General features: G+C 46.7%; 1 long non-coding RNA gene across 5 annotated transcripts; it reads right to left on the bottom strand.

Moving 5' to 3' along the window:
- Window positions 1-735: 735 nt before the first annotated feature.
- LOC125543697 lies at window positions 736-8,134 on the bottom strand. 5 transcript variants are annotated; one of them, XR_007298711.1, is made up of 11 exons: window positions 7,471-8,134; window positions 7,340-7,394; window positions 6,845-6,966; window positions 5,919-6,083; window positions 4,757-4,813; window positions 4,547-4,648; window positions 3,750-3,798; window positions 2,982-3,210; window positions 2,739-2,851; window positions 1,868-1,948; window positions 923-1,535 (listed from the first exon to the last, which is right to left on the bottom strand). It is a non-coding gene; the product is annotated as an uncharacterized LOC125543697 (long non-coding RNA). The 5 variants fall into 5 exon arrangements; XR_007298709.1 differs by having other exon boundaries at window positions 737-1,535; window positions 3,750-4,648; XR_007298708.1 differs by having other exon boundaries at window positions 743-1,535; window positions 4,224-4,813.
- Between the last annotated feature and the right edge of the window lie 7,368 nt (window positions 8,135-15,502).

Genomic DNA, 15,502 nt, shown 5'->3' with positions numbered 1-15,502 from the left:
TGCAGACAAGCAAATTGTCCTCCTCGTTGTAAAGCGGACGCGTGAACCGGCCATGAGAGCGGACGCGTGAGTCGTCCGTGGCGTTGTAAACTGGCGCAGACGCACGAGTCAACCACAGGCGCAATCCCAGCTAGTTGATGTAGACCGGGCCGTATGGGCGACAGCTTGTGCGCGTCCATTCATCGGGTAATATGTTACGGACTATCGCCAGGCGGAATATTGTCAGCCTGTGCTCCATACCCATGGTATAAACCATATTTGTAGTGAATGATAGTCCTGTATATAAAATACACAGATCAAAGTAATTGTTCTTTGATAAAAACAATATGCACTGAAAATAAATAGACAAGATAGCACCTGGTACTCTCATTGGATGGATATAAAACGTGTGATGTAGCCCTTGCACCGCTGCTCCTTTGACTTTAGTCCAACTTTATATGGACAGCCGGTCCCCTGTTCTTTCCTTCTCTCCTTAGCAGTAGACGAAGTTGGAGGCGTGACAGAGGCAGAGCTGGCTATTTGAACGGCTCGGAAAGCCTGGTAATGGCAAATCAGCGGGTTGTGAAACAGCTGGCCGCATCATTGTGGTAAAGTGACTCGTCGATTTTGACTTTTCAGACCGCACCCGCGGAAGTGAGTAGCACATGCAAAGCCGTACATAGCTTTAACCCGTGACTCCTTTAAGAGAACTAGATGACCCGTTGCGCCGATGACGCAAGGGACGAGAGTAAGGCAAGTATGGAAAGAGTGAACCTAAATATATTTAGGGGCAGATTGGTACACATGGATCATTCATGATAGAATATGATATTAGGAGCTTATGATAGAATGTTTACAATGCTATTGGGAAGTAAGGTAGAAAGGGGGCGATTCATCTCATAGGCTTTATGCTTGTTGGACCATCGGCGCTGCGATTGTTCATAGTGGCTAGGGTTGAATGTTCTCATTGTTCATAACAGAAATCCCTTCAACATCATCATCCAGGCTCCATTAGTACTTGTGCAGATTGTTCAGCGTTGTTGTCAAATAACTGATGATTGAAGCAGAGGAAAGCAGCAACGATAGAAAATCATACGTAAGATCAATAGATGGATGTGCTGCCGGGTAATAATAACTGGGGTTACATAGGTTATAGTATCACCGGCAGTTGTACAAAAGCAACGTATGGCATCGTCGGCAACCACAGGTAAGGTTCATCTTATCATAGAGGCAAATTAGATCTTCTTAAGACGACAGGCTATGCATGCAAAAGGCATGGGTTGCTGTAGATGGTCCGTCTAGAGGACATGGACGATGAGAGTCAGGCGGTGCTCTGCGGTAACCTTGAAACAAAAGGCGCAGATACATCCTTCATGGATGTTTGCACGGTGGCGGAACTCCGACCAGTTTCTGGTTATTGTGGCTCTCTTGTCTGTTCCCAGCATGATACGACAACTGGTGTGCAGACTGCTGTTTGCGAGCTTGACCTTGAGTGTGTCATCATCTGGTTCGATGTACTCTTTCAGCTTTTCTTTGGTGTAGTGGACCTGAAAATACTGGCATGCGAGAGGAATTAATTGAGTAGATTGCAGAGTGTCATTTGGCTTTGAGTAAAAAGCTTCAAATGTACAGTTTAAATATAGTTGTTTCTGAATGTATGGCACTCTAGTGAAGGAGAACAAATATAGAGGACCTCTGTAGAGACCAATGTGTACTCATTACAGAATTAGTTCACGAAAAGTAAGTTGACACCAATGGAATACAATTGTATCACTTCACATACAGCAAGAAGAGCAGAAATGAGTAAGCAAATAAACATCCGCTCAAGGAGACCAGATCCAATTAGCTAAACAGCTGTAGCATAGATAGACCGTAGTATTTTCTTTACCTCGCCTATTTCTGGCATCAAAGTCCTCTGCCCTCACCCCCTCTCCAAGCAGCAAGGACACAACCAACATCAGCAAAGGACCTGTGAAAGGCAAGGAAAAAGAGCGATACACCCTGGCCTGAACCAATCCAACATAAGAAATGCAGACAGCTAACCAAGGAAGAACACCTAATTTTGAGTGTGTTTTATTGCTAATCTAGATCAAACATCGGTAAAGCAAAAATCTTAAACATTAAATCAAAGCAATTAATAGAAAGTAAATGCTAAACAGGGGAACCATAGCTTGATGCGGAAATTAGAGATATTAGATTTTAACACTCCACAAGCTGTGGGCATGATCTGAAAATTAGGACTAACATATAATTATGAACACACATATATCACACTTGCAAAGGGAGATAAAGTGCAATTATAATTATGAACACGCACATATAACTACGTGACACATGGCAACCGCAGCAGCAAAGAAAAAACATGGCTGATTGGTTTACAAAATATAGCTTCAACGAAGTCTGCATTTATACATGGATATAACACTACTCAAATGTACAAATCTGGCATCAACAATAGAGCTTCACAAGTAGCCTCAAAGATTTCTTTAGTTTCCATTGCCAGCAATGTAAGCGGTAATATAGTTATGAAGAAATAAATGCTGCATTGTAAAAACAGAGCATCTCAAAAAGAAAAAGAATGAATAGGTGACATCAAACCTACAACAAATATATACCAACTATTGCCGGTTGATTTACTCACTAATCAGCAAAATGTACTTATATTTGAGGTTCTAGATTAAAAAAAAAGCTTGAGAAAAAGCTAATAATACACATGAGAAGTTGAACAAAAAGGATAGAAGGAAGCGATAGAAGTATACCTTAAATCGAATAGCTTAATTGAGTATCTTGGCCAACCCTTTGTACCTCTCATATGTAGTTCTGAGGCAAAGAACGGAGAATAATCATTTGAATTGAGTGCACAACTGTAGACCTGAATGGAAGAGGAATGGTCAAGCATGACATAGTAGAGTAGGATAGTGAAAGCTAGAAATATGTCCTTACAACGATGGAGACGTGCTACCAAAACGTAAGTTGGAGGAGATGAGGAGAATACTACATACCGGCAGCCTTCCCGGTGTCAGTCTTGATCACGGACACTGGCCTGATGTAGCCGCCTCCGGCCACCCGCCAACACCCACGATGGACGACGCGTACCTGATTCCACAAGGAAGACGATCGAGGGCTGTCGCTCACAGCGCCGCTCTTGTCTTGACAGCCGCCGCCACATGTCTAGGGAAACTTTTCTTTCCCTGAACTTGGTGAACCTTTAGCTTGTGTGCCTGAGACACTCTGCAAATGCCACATGGTATGAGAACAATCACGATTATTTAATGTAAAAGGGAGGTCATTGTATTTACTGGTCTGAAAGTGTTGTATATGATAAAATCAAAATAGCTAGAAGCCTAAAAGTGACCCAACAATACTTTCAACAGGTTGCTATTTCTGCAAGCAGTAGTATGCTTTAACCTCATAAATCAAAACATAACATGTTCAGGGCCAAAAATGTTGACCAAAATAAAGCGGTACCAAGCCTATTTAAATTCATGACCGGTGCAGCCTCCTAGCTTAATAAATATATTGTTGTCAACAAAAGGTAGAGCAGTCCCTTTGGAAAGCGCAAAAAGGAATAAAAGCACGGTTAAAATATAGACCATTCATGCCCTCTCTCAACAATTTCTGCATCTCATCATAACTAAAACCTGATTCGCATCTAATCAGAACTAAAAACCAGTTAACACCTCGATCAATGCCAGCATTTAAAATCTAAACACCCTACAATCCTGTAATGCAACAACAAAGAAATCTGAATAGTGGCAAGTACTACTTACGTTTGTTCTCCTTCATTCCGCGGCATGTCCTCTCTTCTGCCTCCCTATCCTACAATACAACAACCAAGAAATAGAGCAACTAATCATAAGCGCGTAGCAATACGACCAGAAAGATTGGGCTCAATTGAACTAATAGTAAGCAGGAGGCACGACGAAGATCAAGAATTTACAGGCATCTTGTGCAAACATGCAACATAGCACCATTGCAGCACTGTCACAAGTATCGACCACTCATTACAATATCATGACAGAATGCTCGTGTGGCCATTCTTATTCCAAGATATGCCACATCCTTCTATGTGGCATATTCTAATGCAAGTATGGACCAAGATATGTTCTAATTACTTGCCAGCACTCCAAGATAATTAGAGAACATGCAAGTATGGACCAGAGAATCGATTATATGTGCAAGCACAAAAGATAAAGTGGATACCCAGCCAATTAGCTAAAACTGTAAAAAAAACAATTAAACACCTGACTATACTTCCACTGAAACTATTGCAGCATAAGTAGTTCTTATCTCTTGGTCTGCACCAATGGACCCAAGGTATCATGCTCTTGTGTTAGAGAATACCATGTTTTCTTTTTTTATTCTTTGTTTATCTTTGCATGTGAAATGCAATTCACCACTTTGTACTCTGACCTGTTTTGCCCATACACCAAAAGCACCAGAAGGCTAAGATAAACAAAAAACAGGAGGCAACAATTAATTAAAAAAACAGAGGATATGCTAATGAATTAGAAGTAAACATTTGGAAATATCCCTAATGGTAAATCTATCACGAGAAGTTTCTTACGATTCTTTGTAGCATTTTTTGGAGAGCATCAAACATGTAATCAAATAATGGGGCAGCAGATCAACACCCCCTGCAGTAAACAAACAGCCACCCCTGCCAGTACTGCAAAAGAAATCAAGTAACTGAGATAAGCACTGAAATAACCATAGAATATTTGAACAATTAGCATGGCGACCATGCTCATTTCGGCAAGTACATCCTACAATCTACCTGTGCACCACAATGGGCAATCGCAAGCCCCAACTCATGCAATCCTACAATCCAGGTCTGCACAAAAAAAACAATCATCATGAACAAAAGGAAATGAAAACATGAAAGCGGCAAGGTCAATAAGCTAAACCAATACAACTATACATTAGCCCACTCGGGCGTATACATCGCTAACAACCATAGCAATATATTTGCAAAGAAGAAACATAATAATAGATCAATAATTCTTTCTTCGTCCTTCATGGCTTTTATGTGTGTGTCCTTCACGGGATTATCTTACAGAAGAGAGGTAAAAATGGCTCTCTTTGCTAGTTCATTTGTTACCATGAGTTTGAGTTCTTCAAAATACCTGTTGCCAAACAATCAGTTAGGAAACTACTCTGCAAGATATGAGTACAAAGAAACCAGACTATCAGATTCAGTTGGCCACTCGGTTCCTGCCAATGCGCTCCATTAGCTACTGAGAAGATCGGTTCAATTGAAGGAAGCTTTCTAGCAGCAACATGGCTAAAACCATACGTGATTGCAAGCACACAGGTTTGCTTAGTACAGATCAATTGAACCGTTCTTCAAATCCCCTGATTAATTTAACCCACACTAAAGAACGACTCTCTTAGGCTTGCCCGTAATGAAACTAAGCTAAACAAAATCCTTTGATTAATCCGAAACAGCCATCAAGCCAGCGCAATCCAAAGTTCCAACAATCAGCAACAAAAGGAGACACGGAGAGAAAGAGGTAGGTGGATTTGAGTCATCACCAAGTCACCATGAACTGGACGAGCTCGCAGTAAGACCGCATGGCATCTGGTCTTGCAACTTGCTCTCACTATGGAATCTAAAGCATTAAAATGTATACTCCCTCCTTCCATCTATATAGGGCCTAATGTGTTTTTCGAGGCTAACTTTGACCAAATATTAGAGCAACAATATATGACATGCAACTTACACAAAGCACGTCGTTAAATTCGTGTGTGAAAGGAGCTTTCAATGATATAATTTTCACATTGTGCATGTCATGTACTATTAATCTTGTCAATAGTCAAACGCGGTCTTAAAAAATGCATTAGGCCCTATATAGATGGAAGGAGGGAGTATATAATATGTTTGTATCTCTAGCATTACTCAATCTGGAATACTCTGCTTAGCTGGACAGAATGCATACCTATCGCAGACAAATACTACAGGATGACAGGTTCCAAGGATTCCTTGTTATTTACCAATGATCTGACATCACCTTCAGGAATCTTTCCCAGCACAAGTTAGTCCTCTTCAATAAAGCAGAAATATATTGCATCGGATATGGAGCATTGCAGCTTAGAAGCATCCCCTACAAAATACAAATCACTGAGAATTAGAAAATGATAAATCTCAAATTTGCAGTCATAATCAAATTAAAGACAACTAAAGTTAATGTCGCCCTATAATCTCTCTTCTTCTCCATGCCAGTGAAAAATCAACATGAAAAGAATAAGAGTGAGAAGAAAATGAAAGACAATGTGCAATACATCATGATTGGCTAAAACATCGGCTAATCTAGCCAGCCAGAGGCTATATTTGATGACCACAGTTGAACAACTAAACTCAGGTCAACAACAATTAGGTAATTAATTAATTCAGTCCTGATTAAGAAAAAGAGATACAAAGATTTATTACGCAAGGGACTATACAATCAGTAAAGCACCCCTGTATCTGTCCATTAATCCAATCTATTCAAGATTGAGATAATGGAAAATACAAAAAATATCAACATCGAGACCATTTCTCCAAGGAAAGAGAAGCTAACAAATAAGTGGAACTGAACCACCACCTCCTGCTCCTTGCCATCAAACCACTGAATCGTTTGTGGCGCAAATAAGCGGAATTAAATCACCACCTCTTTCTTTCATTGCCATCAAACCACATAATTCTTTGTGGTGCAACGCACGATGACTGAAAAAGGAGACCATCACTGCCATGTCGGGAAGCACCCAGATGGGATGGAGTTGATAAGCTACACCGCGACCACATTTCTTGGGTCTGGATCAAGCCTTGGTCTGGATACAACCAATAAGGCAAAAAAGGGGAAGAGCATGAGAGGGGGGAAGATACCTAAGCGACGGGCAGTTGTCGCCGGACCTCAAGGTCAGCAACCGAGAGCACGATGGACTGCGGCTGGAAGCACCTAGTCCATCAATCTCCATAATACTTGCTGCTTCAGGCCACGACAACCACTGAAAAAAAACTTCTTGTCAAATCCAGCAATAAACAACAAAAGAGGCAATTCAAAGGTATATAATGCCTTCGTCCCTGAACAAAGGTCAACTTCAGATTGATGTTAAAAACTTTTGAAACTTTTACCATTAAACACTAATATAAATTTGCTAAACAAAATGATTCTATTTGATTTGTCCTTTTATGGTTATTTCACTTGGTTTGGTCTACATGACAAACGAACAATTAATACCAATGGCACTTCAGACAAATCATTGGTTGAGAAAAATCATGAGTACAGGAAAACGTTAACACACACAATGGAGCGCCTGTATTGCTGTAGTGTATGGTTGGAATATAAAGGTCATGGTAAGAAGGAACTGGGATATATACCTGGTTGCTTTAGCAAGACGCACCTGCTACCACCCTCCGATGTGCCTCCCTCTCCCTGTACAAAATTCTTCAGATTTGCACCTCACCTTTTGCATCAGTATGAAAGAAGAGGAGAGAAGGAGTTAGCGTACCTTCAGAAGGGCCCATGACGCTGCAGCGCCACAACAAGGAAGTGGGGGACCTTGCGCCATAGTCAAATCTCCCCTAAAGCTGAAGCGGCCCACGTCCGATGCATAGGCCAGCATCTTGCTGTTTTCCTCGTCCAGCCGACGACAATGCAGAGGCGTCCCCGGTGGCCTGTGGCGGCGTCTGTCCCCCGCTCCAATCGAGAATCTGGGAGGATATGAGGAGAGATGGTAGCATCCGCGTTGCTCACCGGCGCTCGCTGCCGGCCGCATCAATCACTTCTTCGCCACAACACCGTCCACCTCACCCCCCTGCTCCTCGCACCCGAGCTGAAGACCTCACCGCCGCTGCTCTCCAATGGCGGCAGCCTGCGCCCAATCCAGAACCACAGCACGTGGCGGCGTAGATCGAGAACGCGGGACGATATGAAGAGGATTGAGGAGACGAGAGGGTGGCGGCCACCGCTGGAGACGCTCGCCTCCGCGCTCGCACGCCTCGGATCCGACACGGGGCAGAGGAGAGGGGTGGCGACGAGGAGGGACCACCGCTCGGGAGCACAGGCCTGCGCCAAGGTCCGCGGTCTCTGGTGGCGTGGTCATCGGCCACGGCGAGCTGGACGGGCGGGGTGAGCGGCTGGGAAGGGGGCGAGCGGGACGGCAGATGGGGAGGCGGCTAGGGTTCTACCTTCTACGTTGCACGGGAGCTGCTGGGATTTATACCCAAAGGTGAAATGACTAAAATGCCCTCGGAGGGGCACCTAATTAACAGGCGGTGGCACGAGCGATTTAAAGCGACGTGGCCACCTTGGTCCTGCCTAGCGGTTCTCCAGGGTTTATAGTGCACGGGAGCTTGCTGGGATTTATACCCAAAGGTGAAATGACTAAAATGCCCTCGGAGGGGCACCTAATTAACAGGCGGTGGCACGAGCGATTTAAAGGCCACGTGGCCACCTTGGTCCTGCCTAGCGGTTCTCCAGGGTTTATAGGTTAAATATATCGACTTGTTTCTAGGAGCTGGTAGTAGTACGTGAAGAACTTGATGAACTCGGGTAGCTTGTAGCTAGGCCAAGCGGAAGCGAGGTTGGTGAGGTGGCAATGGTGACGAAACGTCTGGACAGGTCGAAGGATCGGAGCAGGCTGGGTTGATGCAGCACCGGCGGCTCATGTAATGGTAGTTTAAATCTACGGCTCACTGACGGCCCTGTAGGCAGCGATGGCGAAACTCGCAGTGAACCGGCGATGATGGTGTGGCAAACCGGCGGCGACTCAACAGCAAAGGCGGCCGGGCCATCCTCAAGGTGGAAGCGAAGCCAAGGCCGGCTTAGAACAGCGCGCGGGAGACCAAGCATTAGAACGTCCGGCTCGCGCAATGCCGCGGATGCGATGGCGGAGGCAACCCGGCGACGGGCGGTGATTTGAGGCGGCCAGGGGTCGCGGCGGTTTGGAGACGGCGACTCGGGAAGGCGCAATGGCGATTTAGCATGGCGAACAAGGCCAGGGGTACCGGCGGCTCAGGCCGCAACCACGGATAGCAGAGGAGTGGTAGGATCAGCGGGTCGCGGTGCAGAGGAACGGCGAGGCCCACGGCCAGCGTAGCGGCTCTCTAATGCGTTTTAGCGGTGCCGGCGTGTCATGGCGACGGTGGCGAGCGGTCGAGGCACTCGGCGGTTCAACAGAGGATGAGCCCGCAGCAGGCGTGAGGCGGCAGGCATTGTGGATGCGTAGACGCGGCAGACACGGTAGACGAGGCGCAGAAGCGCTTGATCCGGAGGCGTGACGCGACGGGCATTGAAGTAAACCCGGCGGAACGGTTTAGAGCTGGACCAGCGGAGGAACAGTGTGACGGGTCAGAGCTGCGGTGGCAACTTGGTAACATCCAGCGGTTCAACACGAGGCCGAGGGGGCGCGGCTATGGAGGCCCCAAGGCCGGTTCAGTAGAAGCAGACTGCAGCGGCGGCAGCGAAACCTGAGCGGAGGCACGCAGGCGTAACCTCGTGCAGCGGTGAACCGGACCGGGTCGGATGCAGGGGGAGACGAAACTGGCATGGGCGCTCGTGGCAGAGCCTGCGGCGAGGTGGAGGAGGTGAGGCGGGACACAGCCGCGGCGGCGCGGGGCGTAGGTGAGTTGGCGGTTCAATGGCGGCAGCGGTCGGTGACGGTAACTCATCGAACAGCCCGGAGCAGAGGTCTCTCCATGGTGCGGGAAAAATCCGGCAACTCCCACTTGGAGTTGTGCAGGCGCAGCGGCGGTTTAAGCCAGTACCGGTTTATGACCGTAGATCCTGCCGCGGCCAGAGGTGGCTCTCAACGCGGCAGCTCGGACGCAGGTACGGGCGCGATTTTCGGAGACGCGGTGACCCGGCGGAGCTGGCACTGAGGTGATGCCATCAACCGGTGCAGGCAGAGGTGATCCGGCGATAGGCGGCCGCGGTGACTCGCAGCAGAGACGAGGAAAAAACCGGTGGCTGCCAATGATTGAATCGGTCCCGATAGCGGGAGCGGCAACTCGCAGGTGAGGCGGAGCCCTTGGCGACTCGCGGCAGTAGTTGGGAAGGCCGGGTCAGCAGCAGCAGAAGCCGGTTCACGGCGGAGGTGGACGGCGTCTGTGGCAGCCCGGGGGCGGCGTGCTCGCGATGCGACGCACGGGTCATGGAAGGAGCAAGCGGGCGGCGACGGTGGTTCGGAGCTGTACAAAGGCGCGGCGGTTTACGGGCAATGCAGAGGCAGCTCGACGCCCGACGGCGGAGCGACGCGCTAGCAGCCTGATGGCGGAGGCGAACCAGCAGCCGCGGAGGCGAGCCAGCGATGGCGGCTCGGAACGGCTCAGAGCGCGGTGGCAACTTGCAAAGACAGAGACCACCGGAGACAGCCCGGTAGTCGAGGCGTAGTTGGCGATGCTCCGGTTCATGCGAGGTGACTTGATACGAAGTCGAAGCAGAGTTATGCGAGGTGACTTGATACAAAGTCGAAGCAGAGTCCGGGTCGTGATTGGCTTGACATCGTTTACTTGCCAAACTAGAAGTACCAGTCCGTGGCATTACCTTGTCTGACCCTAGTACGTGGGTGATTCTGTTTATGAACAAGAGTATTAACCGGCTGGTGGCTGCATCCAAGGCCACTTGTGTTGACTGTTCCTGAGTTCAGCCATGTCTGCATGCGTCATGTGCGTCCTCTAACTCATGGGCTGTGATGAGTGATTTGTGGTTCGAGTCCTTCACGTGTACAAGTAGCACCGGTGAGCCAAAAACTGTAGTCAAAATCAGTATCACTTTGTTTATTCGGCCGTCATATCTGAAAAGTAGTATCAGCGGCCATGACAACTTTGGCAGACGGGAAGGCGAGTCCAGTCCGTCACCTTGTCCTCTTCCCGTTGTTGACCCCTTTTGTGACCCGGATCTGGCGGCGGGTTATGGTGATGACGGCAAATCCGGGTCGTGGCAGCGGTTGCCGTTACCAATCGACACCCGTGACTCCCTCCGGGTTGCTAATAGTGCATGATCACTAGGCTAGGGTCAAGCCCTTGGTTCCTTATACTTCAAATCAGTTTCCCCGTAGATCGATCAAACCGACGACTTTTATTTTCCTTCCATAGATACGCGCAGGTTGAATCCCATGCGATTTAACAGCCAACACAGATTAGGTCAACAACTGTAGAGATCGTCCATGGAGACTCAATAATATTTCCTTGATCTCAACCGATGAGATTAGAGTTGATGCAAATCCTTCCGTATGCTGATCCGACAGATTGTAGGCTTCTGAATCCCTAGGAGAAATCCCTCCAAAAACTCAAAACCATCGTGCGTTTGTCCCCACGGTGGGCGCCAACTGTCGTGGAATTAACACGTTAGATGTCCTTAGTGTGAGGACTTAGTCGCGAGGCCAACGCATCTATGTGGTAGCTTGAGAGGGGTTGAACGGAATCGAGAGACGCAACACAAGACAAGGGTTTAGACAGCTTCGGGTCCCGGGAAATATCATCCGGTAACAACCCTACATGCTGTTTGAGGCTAGATCTCATTATTATCACGAGGGAGTCGCCGTAAACCGGCTCTCCTCTAGTTTTGTCTAGCCCTAGAGATTGTTTCTTTCTCGTCCCCCTTTGAGGAGCCCTGCCCCTCCTTATATATGTTGAAGGGGCGGGTTACATGTGGAGTCCAACTCGGACTTTAACTTAAACTATTTTGACTTCCCTTCCTGGGCTTCTTAACGTCTACCGGTTTAACATTGTCTGCCGGTTTAACACCAGCCGGTTTACCGTCTGTCTTAGCCATCTGTCTTAACTCTCCGCCGGTTTACCATCCGCCGGTTTACCAAGTCCCAGCTGGTTTACAACTTCAGCCGGGTCATACCATGGGGTATATCCCCGACACAACTCAAACAAGTTTTTGCCTCTGTAAAATTTGACCTAGATCCAGAATAGTAAACGAAGCTTGTTTCTTTTGTCGTTTGTCTTCCGTGGTTTCGTTCGATTTGATTCTTTTTGCCAACCGGAGTTCTTAAGTTGAACTTTCTGGTTAGATCTCTTATTTGAGTTTTACCTGTGCATTAGTCGAGTACTTATTGTATGCTTGTTTGTTTGCGATAGAATACCTGGAGTGCGCCGCTTGCTACTTCGAATCGCTAGGTTTTGCGGATCATCAGCAAGGCAAGTAACACTTTGATCATACCTCCTACTACCCAGTTTTATTGCATTAGATCAATCCTTACACATTGCATGACTAGGATCTAATTAAATTGTGGGTTTGGGAAGTGGATGAGGTAGTACCTATCACCTGTTTTATTATCAAACCTTTGGGAGTTACTTCTATGTTTGCTTATTATGCCATGATATGCTAGTAGATGTGGATTGGGTGAGTGAAATCCATGACAGATGTGAGTTTGTTAAATTAATGGGTTATCTAAGGTGGCAACTTAAATACACATCTGGATGGATTGAGGCACCTAGGTATTCCAGCGATTGCATGTTTTTCTTTTGGACTGCCACCCAGGCTCAAAGGGATCATGAGATTATTCATACTAGAAACTTCCGTGTGCAGCCACAAATTACTATGGGCTCTAGCATAGTTGACTAAGTTGTGCGAACTCTTACAGTGGTAGACTAGCAGATGTAGGGGAAAGTATGTGTAACGGTCTACCCGTTCGTAAGGTGCTAGCGCTTCTGAAAGACTATGTCTCGGTCATCCGTTTCTCAAACACCATGTAGTGCGAGGATCCTAACGGAGGAGATCGAGTCTTGTGGGGAAAAGTGCGCAAACCTCTGCAGAGTGTATAAACTAATCATGGTTAGCAGTGTCCCCAGTTATGGACATCTTGAGTATCTAGTACTTGGATTATCATGTGAATCTCATCATGTTACTCTAATTAATTTGTTGGGTTTTTAATGATGATGTTTAATTGGGATTGAGAGGGTGTCTACACTCTCAATGTTTAACAACCACCATAATAGTTAAATAAAATTTATTTCTTTGCAGTAGGGAAAATTGGCTTTACGCAAAACTGTAACCATAGAGCTTTCCACGAGCCAAATATGCATCTAGTATAGTCTTATTCCTTCATTGCTCTCTATGTGTTACATTGCCAGCATATTCCATGTGCTGACCCGTTTCGGGCTGCAACTTCCATGTTGCAGACTCTTCAGACGACGAGTACGGTGCTTTTAGGTCGTGGTTCTATACTCAGTGATGCCGTTGGAGTTGATGGACTCACTTATCTTCCAAGCCTTCCGCTGTTATCGTTATTAGATGGCCTTAAGCCATATTTATTGTAATAAGTTCTCTTTTGAGACACTCGATGTAATAAGTGTGTGATTGCTACTCTGTTATAAATCCTTCAAGTACTGTGTGGTGTCAGCGTTACTGATCTAGGGATGTCACCGGAGCACAGAGATTGGACCGTTTGAAGTTTGGTCGCTACATGATGGCATTAGAGCACACGCTGACTGTAGGACACGACCACTAAGCTAAAGCCCTAGATCACTACTCACTCTTCTCATTCTGACTCCTCACCTTTTCTACTCTTTTAGGATGGCGGATGCAAGGAACAAGTTCACACAACCGGATGAAGATACACCCTTTGGACGTCACTTGAAGGAAGTCACTAGATATCTGAACATAGTAGTACCAAGCTTCACCGGAACCTACAACGCCACTTTACCTGAAGAAGAGCGCTGGATGATTCCAGTTCAAGTTCCAGGAAGGACGTTCATGCCAGTCACTGAGCCCATAGAGTTTTCCTTTGATGCACCAACCTGGAGTCTAGGAAAGAGCATGGCAGCTCACATCGCCATGGGACGGATTGGAGAAGTTTACCGCAATGATCTCAAGGATACTATCTACCAGATTTGTGGGCGCTGAGATGAGCACTGGGAGATGATCAGCGCCAGGAAGGATAGATCAATTGCATCTTTTATCCAGGAGTTAAACCAGCACAGTCGACGTTAGGAGAACTACATGTGCGCCGACATGATAGATCTGAAGAAGGCGAGGACAAGAATCAAGGAACTGGAGGAAGAACTCAAGGCCACACGTGAAGATTATGAAGAGGAAATCAAAGTATTAGTGGAGAAGAATGATGATCTGATCAAGAAGATCGGAATATTTATGGGAGGCCCTACACCAGTAGAAGAAGACGAAGAACCCAAGGAGATTCGCCCGGAAGACTACATCGTTATCAACGACACCGACTCGGATCCAGATGATAGCGATGATGACTATGTTGATGAAGCAGGAGCAGATATCATGAAGTCTGCAACCAAAGAATATTTCTAGTAGACCACCCCAACAGTAGTAGTAGTCCACCATGTAAATATAGTAGTCTGAGCACTTTTGCGATAGTTAGATCGATTGTATGCCCTTGTTTGATTGAATGAAGTGGATTGTTTGCTTTTGCCTCATGTGCATATGGGTAGTGTTTTCTCTCTAGACCCCTCTCTATTCTTAAATCTCATCTTTTCTAAACCCTCAGATGCCTCCGAGACGTGACCCCGGATTTACCTTCCCACCGGAGCTCACCCAGTTGATCCAGCAGCAGAACACGTTGATGAAGTTGCTAGTCCAGAATCAGAATCAGGGGAACAACAACAACAACCCACCACCACCACCTATTGATCACTTAGCCCGTTTTCTTATACTGAATCCGCCGGTGTTTTCCAGTAGCATCGAGCCGATAGTAGCAGATGATTGGCTCCGCAAGACAGCAAGGGAGTTGACCACAACAGGATGCACAGATGCGGAAAAGGTGAAGTTTGCCGCACATCACCTTGAAGGACCCGCAACATCATGGTGGGAGAATTTCACCGCCACTTTCCCTATCGACACTGTCACATGGGACCAGTTCCAGCAGGCTTTCCGTACTGCCCATGTTTCAGCGGGAGCTATGGCCATGAAGAAGCGAGAGTTTCGTAACTTGCGCCAAGGAGGACGGACAGTTGGCCAGTATGTGGAGGACTTTAGTAAGCTAGCACGTTATGCTCCAAATGACGTTGCTACGGATGCAGCTAAGTAGGAGAAGTGTCTGGAAGGACTGAATGATGAGTTGAGCATGCAGTTGATGCTTGCAACTTTCAAAAACTACCAGGAGTTTGTAGATCGTGCTCTCATGATTGAAGGGAAGCAGCAGCAGATTGAGAATCGCAAGAGGAAGTATGGCCAAGGAAAGTACAATTCAGGAGCTCAGCAGAAGCCACGTTTTACCCCTAGACCGGGAGGACATTTTTAGCATGCCCATGGAGGAGGTAGCTCGCACAATCATAATGGCACCAAGAATGGTAATGGGAATGGAGGAAGCAACGGCCAGAACCGTACCAACCCATCAACCCCACCCAAAAGAGACCTGAGCCAAGTCACTTGCTTTAAGTGCCAAAAGACCGGACATTATGCCAATGAATGTCCTGAATCCTAGAATGGAAATGGCAATGGAAGCTCTGGGAAGAAGCCGAACCCTTTCAATAGGGGACAGGTGAACCACGTTAACGTGGAGGAGGTTGAAGAGCAGCTGGATGCAATAATCGGTAAGTTTTTAGTTAAGTCATTTATTACAC

Source organism: Triticum urartu, chromosome 3 (genome assembly GCF_003073215.2).
Source record: "Triticum urartu cultivar G1812 chromosome 3, Tu2.1, whole genome shotgun sequence".
Taxonomy (NCBI): domain Eukaryota; kingdom Viridiplantae; phylum Streptophyta; class Magnoliopsida; order Poales; family Poaceae; genus Triticum; species Triticum urartu.
This window is presented reverse-complemented; position numbering and strand designations above follow the sequence as displayed.